Raw genomic sequence first — 15,562 nt, forward strand, 5'->3', positions numbered from 1 at the left:
ATGTGCCCAGGCCCAAGGCAGCACCCAAGTGCCCGTGGCTGGGGGCACAGAGCCTCACATTGTCAAAGAGGTGCCAGAGCGCCTCAGCCAGCTGCAGGGCGATGGGGCTGGCTATTGCCAGGTCTTCCTGCAGCATCAGGAGGATGAGCACAATGAGGGTCTTCTCCACGATGTCTTCATCCCTATCCCACAGTAGCTTCACAAGGCTTTCGGTCAGGCTGTACATGCTTGGATCCTGTGTGCAAAACAAGGCTGGGCAACCCCATGCTGCTGCTGCTGCTGCTGCTGCTGCAGGGCTCAGAGGCCGAAGGCCTGTCCCAAAGCACTCAGGCAGCTGAACAGCGAGCCTGGAGAGCTGGGAGCAGCTGCCACAGCTGCCAAAGCCCAGCTAAGCCCAGGGGGCTGCTTGCCCCAGCCCCACGCTGCCAGCACAGCTTCAGCTGCTGCCTCCTTCTCACCATCGAGGTGAGCCCCACGAGGCCTCGGAGTGCCACGCGACACATCTCCCTGGACTGGCTCTGCAGGTGCCTTGTCAGGATCTCCAGGACTTGTTCAGCGCATTGGCTCAAGTCCAGGCAATCCAGGAGCTGCAAGGCACAGAGCAGGCACAGAGGTGCCCAGCTGGCAGGAGCTCAGAAGTGCACAGGGCCGAGCCAAGGCAGCAGCACAGGGCACGGGCAGCGTCCCAGGCAGCTGTGGCTACGAGAGGGCAGAGGGGTGGGAGGCAGCTGAGCCAGGCAGCGCTGGCCATGGGGCTCACCTCCACCAGGAAGGCCAGGGCGGGCAGTTCCCAGTCTGAAATGCCTTCGCTGAGCAGCTCAAAGAGGTCGGATGCCATGCTGCAACACCAGATGATGGAGACACGGTGCATCTCCCTGGCAGGGAGAAAAAGGCACCATTGCTCCTGGGCCGGGCGGGAAACCTCTCCCAGAGCTGACTGGCAGAGCTCTGGTCTGCTCCCGAGCTCCCCGGGGACGCTTTGGGAGGCGGCTGTTCCCGGGCACCCTCCTCTGCCGGCCTTTTCCAGGCTGCTCATCCCTCCCTTGGTGACAAGGCCCTGCCGCCCATGAGCACGGGGACTGTGTGGGGTGTTGCGGGCACAAAGGAGAGGGGCGGTGGGGAGAACGAGGTCTCACCTGGCCAGCAGACCCACTGCACAGTGGTGGGTGTCGGCACGGAGCAGCGTGTCCCAGGCACGCTTGCGTTCCATGGACAGCACCACGTGCTCATAGCGCATTTGGCAGAGCAGGGCCTTCAGGGTCTGCAGCGCAAAGCTGTGTGCAGAGCAAAGGCCAGGTCACGCTGGGAGCCCCGGCTCCTGCCCTGGGGCATGGGAGGGACGGGGAGACTGGGAGGACTGGCACAGAGAACCTGTTGGGGTTGGCGGAGAGGCCGTGTTGCTCCTGGCATCCCTGCCAGAAGGTCTCAACCTCTTCTGGCATCTCCTGCGTGCTGATGTAAGCTTGGAAGAGCAGATGCAGAAAGAGACTGGGGAAATACTCCAGCACGACAGGCGAGCGCCAGGCCAGATTGAAGATTTTCCACAGTGCCACGGTTGCCTGCAAGAAATAAAACAGCCAGAGACAACGCTCAGTGGCCAAGACATCCACGTGGCAGGGCCTGAGCGTGCGAGGGAGAGGTCAAGAGAGACACGGGGGGAGCAGCCGGCCTGGTGCCCCTGAGCCCTGCTCCTAAGGCAGGATTCAGCCCAGTGCCTGAGGCAGGGAGATGCAGCTGGGGGGAGCAAAGAGAGCTGGCTGCTCCAGAGGCAGCCTGGGGGCTGGCAAAGGCCGGCACCAGAAACTCACAGCCAGGGCAAAGACTCCTGCGTCGTCCCCATCAGAGGTGTACACGCTGTGCACTGGCCAGGCGCTCAGCACATGGAGGAGCAGCCGGCTCCGCAGTCCTGCTCGAGGACATGATGGTTCCCCACATGGTGGCAGCAGCTCTGTGGGGTCAGAGCTCTGTGTCAGGGCGGGCTCGGCCACAGCGCCGTGGCCTGGGCAGCTGCAGGGCCCTGCGCTGGCCCTCAGCCCTGCCTCTGCCCACTGCCCCTGGCCGGCAGCGGCCAGCCAGCCCACGTGGGTACAGGCCCCGAGGGGCAGGGAGGGAGCGTGGCACCAGGCTCAGGAGCTGACATGGCAGCACTGGAAAACAGAGGAGCCAGAGGATCCTGGAACTGCCCGCCTGTCTGGCAGCCAGCAGGGACAGGCTCTACAGGGTGACGGGCTGGTGAAGCCTAAGCCCTCAAGGCACGTGGGGCTGCCCTACCTGTCACACGATGGGGCCCAGCGCAAGAGGGTGATCAGCACGTCACAGGGGTGTTCCTGGGTCAGCTCCAGAAGGGCCTTGTCCAGCCTGTGCCCAGCAGACTCATTGGCCGTGAGCCACTGGTGGATGTACCTCACCATGGCGGGCACCTGCAGAGGGCACGGGGAGACTCGCAGAGCTGCCAGAGCAGCACCTTCCCCTGAGAAGTGCTTCCCTTCCAACCGCATTGGGCCGGGCCTCAGGCCGAGGGAGCCCAGCAGACCTGGCTGGAGGCGCCACACCACTGCTGGGGCCATCGAGCCCTTGCTCCAGGCTGCTTACTTGTGTTGGATTGGAGACACCCTTCTCCACAAGCAAATCCAGCATGGCAGCACCGGTTTCGGCATCGAGGAACGGAAGGTTGGCCAAGACGCCCGTGCCCACACCGTCGGTCTCTTCCTGCCAAGGGCACGTGATGAATTCACAGAGGGTCTGGGGGAGAAGGGCAGCAAGGGAGGGAGAATCCACGGAGCGCTCCAAGCCTGGTACTTGGCTGAGCAGTGCCGGCAGGCCCAGCCCAGGTGGGGATGGCCACAGGTACCTGCGCCGTTCTGCCCAAGCGGCCACGGGCGGCTTCCTGTTCTTGTGTCCCGTCCTTGGCTGCATCTGGCAAAGAGCGAGTGCAGCCAGAGCTGAGGGGCTGTGGGAGAGGCCAGAGAACACAGCCCAGCCCTGAGCTCCGCAGGCAGGGAGAGCCTCGGGATGCCCCGGGGGATGGAGCGCGGCTGCCAGGTGCTCCAGCCCAGCTTCTGTCCTATCCATGGATATGTCCACAGGGATGGGATGGGATGGGATGGGATGGGATGGGATGGGATGGGAGGGGAGGGGAGGGGAGGGGAGGGGAGGGGATGGGATGGGATGGGATGGGATGGGATGGGATGGGATGGGATGGGATGGGATGGGATGGGATGGGATGGGATGGGGCCAAGCTGGCTACAGGCACCAGCCCTGTGGCCCAGCTCTGACACTCACGCTCCTGCAGCAGCTGGAACTGCTCCAGTTCTTCAGGCTGCTGTGCTGAGGTAGCTCCAGCCTCTTCCTCCTCCAGCCAGGCCAGCTTGGGCACGCTGGGGGGTCTCTGCTCCATGTCACTCTTTGCAGGTAGGAGTGCTTGCTGAAGCAGAGAGGCCTCGGAAGGGCTGAAGATGAGCAAGTGCTGCAGTCGTGCCCTGAAGGCACCTGCACCAGAGGAGCCTCGGGAAGGCTACAGGACAGGAAGTCCCGCAGTCTGTCCTCAAGGGTAGCAGCAAGAGAGAAGTCTCAAGAAGGAAATAGGACTGCAAGTCTGCAGTCTGTCCTCGAGGGCACCGGCTGCAGGGATGGCAGACGCTTGGGAAATATTCCACGTCCCCGAGTCCCGCAGCCTGGCCTCGAGGTCACCTGCACAGGGAATGCCTCGGAAAGGCTCCGGGTCAGCAAGGAACGAGCTGGCTGTGCGGGGGCTCCTCACAGCCCTGCTCTGTCCCGTCTTGTCCCGTCGCGTGCACCCAGCACTGTGGCGTGGCCGTGGCGCCGCCAGCACCTACGTCACAGCGTGTCACAAAGGGTCAGCCTTGCACACTCTGTCCCTTTCCATCCCACGGTGACCACGGTGCACTGTGTGACAGAGAGCCCCAGGACACACCTCCACGTGCCCTGGGGACACCCCCACCCCACCCAAACTGCCCCAGCTTGCAGGCAAGACCTTGCCCCAAGTGTTGAAGACACAGCCCAGCAGGAACTTTAGCAAGGGCCCAAACAAGAAGCAGCTGCTCCTCTGCTCTGCCTGCTCAGGGCAGCAGAATGAGCCCCCACGGCTGCCAGCAGAGCAGAGCAGGAAGGGCACCGGGGCCTTCCACAGGCCCTGCCACGGCCTCTCTGGGACCAGTCCCGGTGCTGGGTGGCTGGCACACTCGCAGGGCCGTGACACAGACACGGAACGTGTGGCCCAGAGCTCCAATGCTGCTCTGTCCCCTGGGCAGCGCTGGCAGCAGCAGCTGTGGAAGAGTCCCTGCCAAAGGAGATTTGCCATGCCCAAGGCCTGCCAATGCTGGTGCCTCTCTCCTGCCACAGAGACCTGTGGCCCCGGGGGACATCTCTGCCAGAGGACAGCCAAAGCCAGCGTGCCTTGGTGTCTATGTGATCTTTTCTGCAGGTGGCTGTTGGCAGGAGCACCTGGAGCAATTGGTGGCCACACTTGGTATCTGTCAGAAGGCAGAGGCTGTTGTCCCTTCCTGGAATGATTTTTGCTTAAAAGTGATTATCTGCAGCACAAAACCACCATCCATTATTGACATTCACAGAACAATGACATTCTTACAGAGATACTGTCAAGTTGCCTTGTGTGCTTCTGGCTGTTTTTCTTGTTCTCTGGATGAAAACATCAGCCCAGCGTCTGATGGCCAATGCTGCGGGTGCTGCCCGTCTTGCTGTGGCCAGCAGCTCGTGCCCAAACACAAGCGGGTGCCTTCTCGGCAAGGGGATGGACTGACACGAGCAGTCATTTTCCCTGGTGTCACGGTTTGATGCTGGCACAATGCCAATGCCCCCCATGAGATTACATTCTCCCTGGTGTCTGCTGTGAGATGTGACCAGGAATAGAGCGAAGCAGGCTCCAGCTTCGGAATACAAAGAAAAACATCTTTATTAACTTACACTATATAAAAGAAACACACAGACATAATGAAAACCTTCCAAACATTCCTCTCCCCCCCAGCCAAATTCCCAATACAACCCAGTAAGGCAAAACCTTGGACTCACAATTCAGTTGCCACCCCTCAGGTCACCAACTGTCAGTCCATCACCACTCCTCAGATAATCAACTCTCAGTTCATCAAGGAGAGAGGAGTCCCTCTTGTGCCACAGGCTTCCCCAGGAAACACAGTTGAAACCTCTTGTGTTTCCCTGTCACACGTGGCACTGCCCGGAGATCATTTCCCATGGTGACATCTTCCTTCCATGCCCAGTGCTCTCACCACTATACATGGACCAGAGCTGCCTCTGGGGTTCCCCTTTTAAGGATGCTTTGACCAGTTCCAAAAATGAACACAGTCTCTCACTTTTGGGACACCTGTCCCTCCCAAATTCACCCCCTGGGGCCGAGGGGTCTCAAGAACAAAGATCTTCTTCCTCACTGAAGGCAGAGGGCACCACCACCCTCCTCATCCATCTCTGTTCATGCCACTCCTTCACATCACATCACTGCACTCTCTTGGCTCCAAGCCATTGCCTTTCCCTGAATGCAGTCTCTGTGTCACAGGAAAATGGTTCTGTCCATGCGTATGCAAGAAAAGTCCAGCCAAAGGCCACTCCATCATTTCCTCCCGCCTAGGATTCTTCTCAACTCTTCTGACATCTTTCTCTTGCACGGACTTTCATCACACTTGCCCATTTTCTCCTATTTCATCCCTATCTTCTCATTCAGCTCCAGGAGGATCAGCATTTGTAAGATTCCCATCATCCAAGGAAAGGGTTAAAATCTCGGGCCCTGCCTGCCCAGAACTCCCACGCTGGCCCTGCCAGGCACCTTCTCTCTGCACCCCTTCTCCTTCTCGGCTGTGCTGCCAGCACAAGATGGCAAATTTCAAGGTGGCACAGGCACAGACACCGGCTCTCCCTCTCTCTCTGTGGCCGCTGCCCGATGCCTCTCAGAGCTCCTCCACCCTTCCATCCTGCAGGGGCCTTCACCTCCCTTCTCTGTCCAAGGCCCGGCTCCCCTCACCCGGCCGCATGGCCTCCCCTCCCGCACTGCAGCCGGGCAGGGCAGCTCTGAACCTTTCAGCCGCCGGAACCAAGAGAGCTTCCCCTGGGAGTTCTCTGCTTTTAACCCCCTGTGTGCTCAGAGGTGAATCCTTGTCCTCAGGGGCCACACAAGGTGCCATTATTCAAACCTGAACCCTGATTGGTTGGACCACAGCATCCCAAAAATCTCACTTCCTTTTCAAACCAGGGCAGCAGGACCAAGGGATCCGAACAGAAAATCCTGAACGAGTTCAGAAACCCAAAAACTGGGGTTAAATGTGAAATGAGCGGATCTGATTGGCTGGTCCAGCACAGCCCGCTCTTCTCTATCCCCTGCCCCACCTGCCCAGCGCCTCAAGGTTCCCCCTTCCCAAAAAAACCCCAGCCCGGGGCTGCAGCGTTCCGGAAAGGCCTCAGCCAGTGGCAGCTCAGGCAGGCGGCAGTTTAGCCAATGAGAGCTCGGAGCGTTGGATTGCCTCCTCGGTTGCCGGGCAGAGCCCGTGGCCCGTCTCTCCCCAGAAGCGGCGGCAGCCAATGAGCGCGCGCGGCGCTGCCGAGCCCGCCCTGCTCCGGACTGGCGCTCCCAGCGCAGCGCGGCTGCTTTGGGGCTGCTGCTCCCTGCCCGGCCCCGGCCATGGGGCGAGGGGCGGCAGCTGGGGCCCTGCTGGTGGCACTGGTGGTGCTGGGAGCCCCCCCGGCTGCGGGCGTGGAGCTCTCGGGTGAGCGGGGGGCGGGAGGCGCTGGGACAGGGGGGGAGAAGGGGGAAAAGGGGGCGAAGGGGGGAGCTCGGAATGGAGGGGGAGGAGGAGGGGACCCCCCAAAGGGAGAGCGGGAGGGGCTGAGGGGAGGGGAGCGAGGGGTGGGAGAGGGCGAAGAAGGGGGGAAAAGCGGAGAGGATGACCCCAAAACTGAGCCCTAGGGGGCCGGAGACTGGGGGATTTGTGGGGAAAATGGGGCCATAAAAGTGATTTGGGAGTGGCTGGATGTGGGAGGGGAGAGGATGTGGAAAGGGAAATGGGGGAAGGGCGGCAAAGAGGAAGCGGCAGCGCAGGCAGGAGGGTCCCGTGGCGGCCGTGGGGCACAGGGGGTGTTGAGTGGGGATCCGGGGTGGACCCGGAGCTCTGGGGGTGCTGGGGTAGGATGTTGAGGGGGCACCCCCTGATCTATGTTCTGCACTCACAGCGGTGTTCCAGGAGATATTTAAGGAGGAGTGTCACTACATTAACGGCACGGAGAGGTGAGGGTTCTGGGAAGGTTCCTCTAAAACCGGCAGCATTTCATGAAGTTCGAGAGCGACGTGGGGCACTTTGTGGGTGACCCCCCATATGGGGAGAAGGTTGCCAAGCTCATGAACAGCGACTCGGCTAAACTGGAGATGGCACGGGCTGAGATGGACAGGTTCTGCCGGCACACTTACGAGGCGCCCAATCCGTTCATCAGGGAGCGCCGAGGTGAGCGCAGGGCAGAGTGTGTCCCCTCGGGCCCTGCCCTGCCAATGACCCTGGAGCACCTCAAAACATCCCCGGAAATCACTCAGGGCCGTCAGCCCACCTTGGACCCACCCCCGGGGTCTCCAGATCCTCACAGTTCCTCCCAGTCCATCCCAGTTCCTCCCAGTGCCCCTCGCGGGTCCGTTGCAGAGACGCTTAGAGCCTAGGATGCTCCACCAATGAGATCCCGTCTTTTTGATGACTCATCAGTTGCTAGGCAGATCCGCAGCGCCGATTGCCCCGCGCGGGACTCGGCCTCGCAGTGCCGCGCACTTCATTCCCAGTTCATCCCAGTGCCACCAAAATCACACCCACTGCCATCCCAGTCCCTCCAAGACCATGCCCAGTACCTCCCCAGTCTTTCCCTGTCCATTCCCCGTCTCTTCCCAGTTCATTCCCAGTTTACTCCCAGGCGTCCACCCTCTTTCCCAGTGCCCCCCATCCCCTCCCGCCACTCTCAGTGCCACTCAACTCCCTCCCAGTCCCTCCCAGTCCATGCCCAGTCGTTCTCCAGCCCACCCCAGCCTTCCCCTCTCTCCCAGTGCCCCCCAGCTGATCCCAGTGTGTCCCCGCTCTCTCTCTCTCTCCCCCCCAGTGCCCCCCAGCGTGTCCATCTCGCTGGTGCCCCCCTCGAGCTTCCAGCCCGGCCCCGGCCGCCTGCTCTGCTCCGTGATGGATTTCTACCCTGCTGCCATCCAGGTGAGGTGGTTCCAGGGCCAGCAGTAGCTCTCGGAGTACGTGGTGGCCACCGACATGGTCCCCAACGGGGACTGGACCTACCAGCTGCTAGTGCTGCTGGAAACTCCCCCCCGGCGCGGGCTCAGCTACAGCTGCCAGGTGGAGCACGTCAGCCTGGAGCAGCCCCTGAGGCGGCGCTGGGGTACGGGGGAGCCCCTGGGGGCGCTGGCAGAGCCACTGGGCTGTGCTGGGAGCCACTGGGAGGGAGCTGGAGAGAGCCGGGCTGGGACTGGGAGAGGGGCTGGGGGCTGGACAAGGGCTGGGCAGGGGTTTGGGGGATGCTGGGGAGGGTGGGTTGGGGTTGGGGGAGTGCTAGTGGGCACTGTGAGGGAGTTTGGGGGTGCTGGGTGTGACTGGGAGGAAGTTTGGGGGTGCTGGGTGCAAAGGCAGGGGGTTTGGAGGATGCTGGATGCGAGTGGGAGGGGCTGGAATGAGCCTGGAGGGGGCGCTGGGAGAGGCTCGCGGTGTCGGTGAGAGGTTTTGGGGGTGCTGAGCCCTGCGGACCCCCCAGAGATGCCGCCGGACGCCGCCCGCAGCAAGATATTGATGGGGATTGGGGGCTTCGTCTTCCTGGCGCTGGGGCTCGGCTTCTCCCTGCTCAAGAAGGTCAGGGCGGGTGCCGGGGGCGGCGTCCCTCCCATGGCGGAGCGTGTGCGCTCCCGCCGGGGCCCCCAGCCCGGTGTCACCCCCTTTTCTGTGCCCACAGAGCTCCTGAGCCGGCGGCGGCCGCAGCCCCTCCCCAGGGGCTCAGGCCCGGCCGGGACCCCCCGCTCCGTCCCCGCTCCGCTGATTTTGGGGGGGTCCCGTGTCCCCCCAGCCCCGCTGGCGCTCTGCCCCCGCCCAGTGCCTGCTCCCAGTGCTCCCAGTAAAGCTTCCCAGTTGGGCCCGGGGCCATTTATTGGGGGCGATGGGGAGGGGTTTGGGGGGGGCGATGGGACGGATTTGGGCAAAGGGAGGGGGACAAAGGGTGGGGGCTGGGCCCGGGGGAGCGGGAGGAGGAAGAGGACGAAGGAGAAGGAGGAAGGAGGAAGGAGGGGGGGACGTGAGAGAGAGATGAGGGGAAGAAGGCGGGAGGAGGACCGGGAGGAGCGATTGAACCGGGAGAGGAGAGGCGGGAGGAAGAGGAGGGGGAGATGATGAGAGGAGCAGAAACAAGAAAAGGAGCGGGGACCCCCCGACCTTCATCAAGGTGTCCACGGGGGGCCAGGAAGATGTGGAACCCCCAGCCAGGAGTGTTCCCAACACGGGGGGTCTGACCCTGAGGGTCACCCGGGATTATCCACCGCAGATCCTCCAACGGGACGTGGAGCTAGAGCGGGGCACGGAGCTCGTCCCGACCCGGGGCACTGCGGGATCCGCGGGCAGCAACACGTGCTCCTCCTGCTCCATTCCTCCTCCCGCTATCCGGCTGTGCCCTCACGCAGCCCGGGGGGCCCTGAGAGCGCGAGGCGGGGCTGTGCCGTGTGCAGAGCCCGCCCCTGGCTGCGATTGGGCGATGGTGCCGTCAGTCGTGGTTGTGGCGCGCTGATTGGTGGGAGTGGGCTGAGGGCGGCCTTTGCTGGGCTGCGGCGCCATTGTCGTGTTTGCGGGGCCCGGGAGCGGCGGTAGCGGCCGGAGCGCGGTGGGAGCAGGTGGGAGCCGCGCTGGGTTGTGCTGGGGCTCGTGGCTGGCTGCGGGCCTCGGGGGCCGCAGGGGGCTCGGGCGGGTTCGTTGTGCCGTGTCCGGCCCGTGTTGCCGCTGGCGTGAGGGCGCTGCGGGAGCGGCTGCCCGCGGTCTCCTTGCGGCCGCTGCCTCGGCAGGAGCCGCTGCCGGAGCAGCGCTGGCTCGGCCCGGTTGCTGTGGCTGGGACAGAGGGGGCTGCCCCGTGCCCGGGGCTGTGCGGGGAAATTCCCGTGGCCGGAGGTTTCTGTGCGCAGAGGAGACAGAGGAGTCCTGTAAAAGTGACTTTATTGCTGAGTAGAGGGAGAGGCCGTGGGGCATTTGCCGTGCGCTCTCTGCCATTGTTGTAGTTCGCAGCCTCCTTTTTGTCCGCATTTTCCCGGCCTCATCTCCCTCTCCCTTTGCCCACTGACTGAGGTGCTTGGAAGGTTCAGACCTTCCGATCCCCCAACTGCATGTCCTCGTTAATGTGCACCCCCACTTTTGTATAACAGCCGGTATTCACGGCTCTGTTAAGTCTTTGTTCTTGTGGAATTTCAGGAATTCAGCGGCACTTTGTGTGAGCAGCAGTCCATTTTAATTAGTAACATTTATTGAAGCTGGTGGTTTCGCCCAGTTACTTCCTTATCTACAAATCCTTGGTGACTCGGTCCCCTGCTGAATGAGCTGCACTCTCAAGGTGTGGATGATGGTAAAAAGATGAGAGTTGCTGTAGCACATCAGAGGAGAAACAGCATTCGTTTAACCCATGGTCTCCGAGGGAGCCATAAAACCGTGTCCCATACCCATTCTTTCTGCATTTGAATCCGTACATGAGCTGCTTAATTTTTCCGTTGTTTTTGGTTTGGGGTTTTTTTTCACCACTTTTCCTTTGTCATCTTTCTGCCAACAGCACTTTGAATGATTTAATTTTCCACAAACTCCTCCTTTTTCTGCTAACAGATGATCTGATCCCATCCCATGGTTAAGTGTTGTGTTCCTCATTTCAGTGCATTGGTCGGCAGGAAGGTCAGGAGCTGGAGCTGTCTGGTTGGTTATTATTGTGAGGACAGCTTGTAATCTAATGATGCCATTGAAATGAGAAATGGGTTCTGTGGATCCTGATATGAATTGGTTCGGGTTCCCAGGGCCTGATCCATGGTGTTGTAGGATTTGTTCTGCTGGCCGTTCATCTTTTCCCCGATTTTGGCCGCTCTCTCCAGCCAGGGCTGCATCAGTTGACTGCTTTTGTCTAACTAAATCATCAAATACTTGGATTCCCAACTGATTCCCCTGAATTTTAAGTAGCAAAAACCCCCACTGCTCTAATATACCCTATATAACAGAGACAGTGCCAGCACATGTTGGAGTGGGCAGAGGGATGATTCCCCCCAATGTATTTATAGTGAAGTTTTCCCAACATTGTCCATGTGCTGTTTCCCTTTGCAGCTTCACCCGTTTGTGTTGCAGGGTCAGATATCCTCCCCCTGGGCTCTGCCTTGAGCTGTGCAAATTCCATCAGTGCCAGCAGGCAGAGCTTGGGGTGAGGGGCAGAGGGAATCAGCCCAATTCCTGCCCCGGGCAAGAGACCCAGGTGCATTGTCCACACTTTGCCCAGCAGTGTTCATTTGCATTTCTAAAGCTCCTCTGCAGGCTGCCTGGAAAGGAGCTTCTCTTCCAGGGCAGCCATCTGGTGAGTCACGTGGCCCCCCAGAATCTGCTTTTTTTAAACAGGTATTACCTATTTATGTTCTAAGTATTACAGTTAAATCTCTTCGATTTTGCAAAATGCACCATAAAGGAGAACGTGGAAAAACCCAGACCAAAAGTTGATTCTTACACTTCTGTCCCAAACCTACCTGACAATATAAAGTGGGAATATTATGAAAAATTTTTCTCATGTTGTAATTTTGTCACCGAAACTGCAGGGAAAACAAAAACTCTCCAAGAATCTCTTTGGTGTTAGAAAGTCAAGGCATTCCTTGGTTCTGGCCAGGATGTACAACAGAAATAATTTCTTTCACAACTAGCCCGACTGTGCAGAGAAAATCATTCCTGGCGAGTGAGTTTTACTCCATTTTTCCTAAACTTTATGTGGTCCAAACCAATATAAATCCATTGCTTTAATGTTCATTGCTTCCAAGTTGTGTAAGTTTGTAGTATTTGGTTTCCTGTTGGACCCGGATTCCTTCCCCTCTGATGTAAATTTGGTCTCCACACTCCAGGATTTCCTTCTCAGCCTTTTCCAGCCCAGGTGTCTCCAGCTCTGCCCAGGCAGTGCCTGGGGTAGCTGTTGGTAACTGTTTGCTGCTGGGCAATGTTGATGTTTTGTTGCTGGTCATTATCTCTGTGGGTGTCTTTTGTGCTGTTCCCAGTCTGTTGGGATGTTAAACTCATCTCCATTGAGTGGTGTAACATCCCTTAAATAAAACCTTTAAAATTCCTTTCCCCAATGCAAAGACAAACCAAGTCTGAGCAGAGAAATAAGGTTTAAAAGAACCAAACTTGGTACATTTTGCAGCAGTGCAATGGCAGGCAGCCCAGAGTGTGGGTGTCAGTGAGCCCCAGAGTGGAATTGTGCCCTGGTGTTCCCCAGCAGCTGTGGCAGTGCAGGCCCAGGCAGCGCTGAAGCTGCAGCAGTGGCAGCAAGGCTTGGCCCCGGTGGCTGGAGATGGCAGAGGAGGGTGGGCAGGATTGCAGAGGATTCCAGGCGAGGATCTGTGGGCAGGCGCAGGGGCTTGGCCCGCTGTGGAGCCCTGGCTGCTGCTGCGTTGCCTTCAGGGCAGGCTCAGGGGCGGCCTCCCATCCTCCTGCTGCGGGCGGGAAGTGCAAATCTCCGGGGCTTCAGAGCCCTTGAGGCCAGGCTGAGGGGTCCCCCCGTGTTGAGCTGTGCTGGCGGCTGTTTCTGGCCTCAGGGACACTTGGCATGGGCCCCTTGGCCACCAGTGGCGCTGCTTTGCACTCCTTAGGCAGGAGCCGATGTCCTGGCTGGGTGTTGGCAGCAGCAAAGTGCCAGGGCAGGCTCTGTGCCAGCCCAGCTTGCTGTGGGGGAATATGCCTTGATATCTGCTCCAGTGGTTGCTGAAGCAGTGAGAATTGCTTTTGCCCCCCTGTTAGGTGCCATGGTGTCAGCAGAAGATATTGAAGCCTTCCTGTTCAGGGCATTTCAGTGCCAGGCTCTCACAAGCACCCAGAGCTGCGCGGGTTGAGCTGAGCATGGGGCGGTGACCTGCGCTGTGTCTGATTCCCCTTCCTTCCCTCCCCTGGAACAGGGTGTTGCTTTTAGACACCACTTGTCCTGGTTGCTTCAGAGTGCCTTGGAGAGACTGTATATCTAATTTTTCCTCTTTCCCTGGGGCTGCCCACACTTCTGCGTTCACTTCAGCATAGGCCTGGCCAGACATTTGACACAGAGGTACAACAGAACCAGCCTCTGTATCCCTTTTTATAATATTAATTTGCGTTCCCCATTTAGCGATCAAATCCCTTCCCAGTAAATCATGATAACAATTAGGAGCAAATAAAAATTCATGCATTTCAAACCCATCACCCACATCTGTTAACAGTGGTTGAGTAAAACCACACATCTTTCCCACCAATGCCATGAATAATCAAAGACATTTTTGGCATTTTCCCCCTTTAGGTCTAAGATTCAGAGTTGATTGAGAGGCCCCTGTGTCCATCAGGAAATGCCTCCTCTCAATGCAGACCCACCCTGAATATTCTCAAGGGCTGCAGTGTGGAGGGTCCCTGGTGTGATGGGAGCTGTAACAGCCCTGCCAATCCATGTCCATCAAGGGGTGGACTTGCTGGTGCTGAGGGTGCTGCTGTCTGTGCTTGCAGTGTCCTTGTGCCCTGCAGCTGGAGCCCTGGTTCCTTGCCAGGGGCTGTTTGGGTGGGCTCTCCCCTGCCGAGGAGGGCAATGCCTGTGCCAGGTGCTTGTGGCCGAGCCCGTGCCCTGGGTGCTGGGGCCCCCTTGGGCCCTGGGGTTGATCCCTCAGGGGCTGTAGGAACTGTGCCCTGGCCTTTGCCTTCAGCTTGGCCTTTTGCTGCTCCCTTCTTGCACTCACCTGCTGCGCCTTTGTGCCCAAGTGCTGCAGGGCCTTCTTGTGCCCCTCCTGCAGCCCCCTCAGTGCCTGTGGGTTCTCATCCTCTGACAGCTGCTGAGCTTTCTGCAAAATCTTTTGTATCTCCAGTAACCCTAACAAAATCCTTAAAAGATAATCTCCATGCTAAAATGTACATTCCACATTTCCCAGGTGTTCCTTGCTCCTCCTCCCTGTGCTCAGGGTGCCCTCCCCAGCCCATAGCCCGGAGCCGCTCCCTGTCCTGCCGCAGTGTCCAAAGGCGCCCCCCGGCGGGCAGGGCCGGCAGCTGCACAGGGCCGAGCAGCGGCCAGGGCGTCCCGCAGCCTCCTGGGGGCCGGGGGCCGCTGCCGGCCCTGCCCGGGGTTGGTGGGGTCAGGCAGTGCCCGGCGCTGAGCCCCGGCTGCCCCACAGCCCCGGCCGAGCCCCGCAGCTCCCCACAGGCCCCCAGCCCGTGCTCCCGGTGCCGCAGCTCTGCGCCGGGTGCTGCCGCTGCCCCCCAGAGAGAAACCCCCTGAAACCCTGACCTCCTTGTTTTCCTGGCCGGGAAACCGGGGATACAAAAGATCTGGATCAGCTGACAAGTTTTGAGGCTAAGGCCCTGCTGGATAAACATCCCAATCCCTTCAGTATTTTTCTCTTCTTTCGCTTTTCCATCATCCTTTTCCTTCCCACATAGATTCCTGCTACAGCTTCTTGCCTTTACCATATTGCTCCACACTCCCCTTCACGCAATCCCTTTGCAGCACACCAACACCATCCATGCCCTGTTGTCCAAATGCGAGGGGGATTTGGGGAGGTGGGAGTGGGGCAGCTCCAAGGCTGGGCCCCCCCGCGCTGTCCTGGCGGGAGCGGCTGCAGTGGGGTCCGAGTGCGGGCGGGAGCGGCCGAGAGCCCAGCGCTGCCCCAGCCCGACCTGCCCCAGCTCCATCCCTGCCCCTGCCGGAGGATGCTGTGGGTTTGGGGGGAAGAGGGAGCTGGCAGTGGGAGCTGGGCCTGGGGCAGGAGGAGAAGGGAAGGAGAAGCAGGGTTGAGGAACAAAAGGGTCAAACAATGCATGTGGGAGGAGAAGGTGGGATTATGCAGGAGAAGGAGGAATAACAGGAGGAAGAGGAGTGAGGAAGAGTAGGGACGCAGGAGGAGGAACGGGAAGAGGAAGCAGGACAAGGTTCCACCTCTCCCTGTATCTGCAGCCTCTGACCCCAGCCCCAGGAGTGTTGCCCCCGCTCTACATGCAGCAAATTACCGGGGATTGGGATGCACTGTTTTCCAGAGGGTGAATCTTGGTGTTTCTGAGCTTTATTGGGCTAATTGTTGGTGCTTTGTTTCTTTGTGGGGGCTGAATCTTTATATTTTGGAGGGGGCTTTTGCTGAATCTTGATGTTTGGGAAGTTTTTGATCTGTGTCTTGATGTTTGGAGGACTTTTGTGCTGAATCTTGGTGTTTTGGAGGTTCTTAGAGGCACAAGATGCCCAATGACTTAATGAGATGAACTTGGGCAAGGAGGAGCTCCCAGTCGAAGACACTCTCATCTTGTTTTTTTCCCCATACCAGGATTTTTCATTCCTAGGGTGTATGTGA

At 59.5% G+C, this 15,562-nt stretch overlaps 1 pseudogene; it reads left to right on the plus strand.

Annotated features, from left to right (window-relative positions):
- Nucleotides 1-6,664: 6,664 nt before the first annotated feature.
- On the plus strand, nt 6,665-9,866 carry LOC141725779 (class II histocompatibility antigen, B-L beta chain-like; annotated as a pseudogene).
- Nucleotides 9,867-15,562: the final 5,696 nt, after the last annotated feature.

The sequence above is a fragment of the Zonotrichia albicollis genome, chromosome 31, assembly GCF_047830755.1.
Source record: "Zonotrichia albicollis isolate bZonAlb1 chromosome 31, bZonAlb1.hap1, whole genome shotgun sequence".
Classification (NCBI taxonomy): domain Eukaryota; kingdom Metazoa; phylum Chordata; class Aves; order Passeriformes; family Passerellidae; genus Zonotrichia; species Zonotrichia albicollis.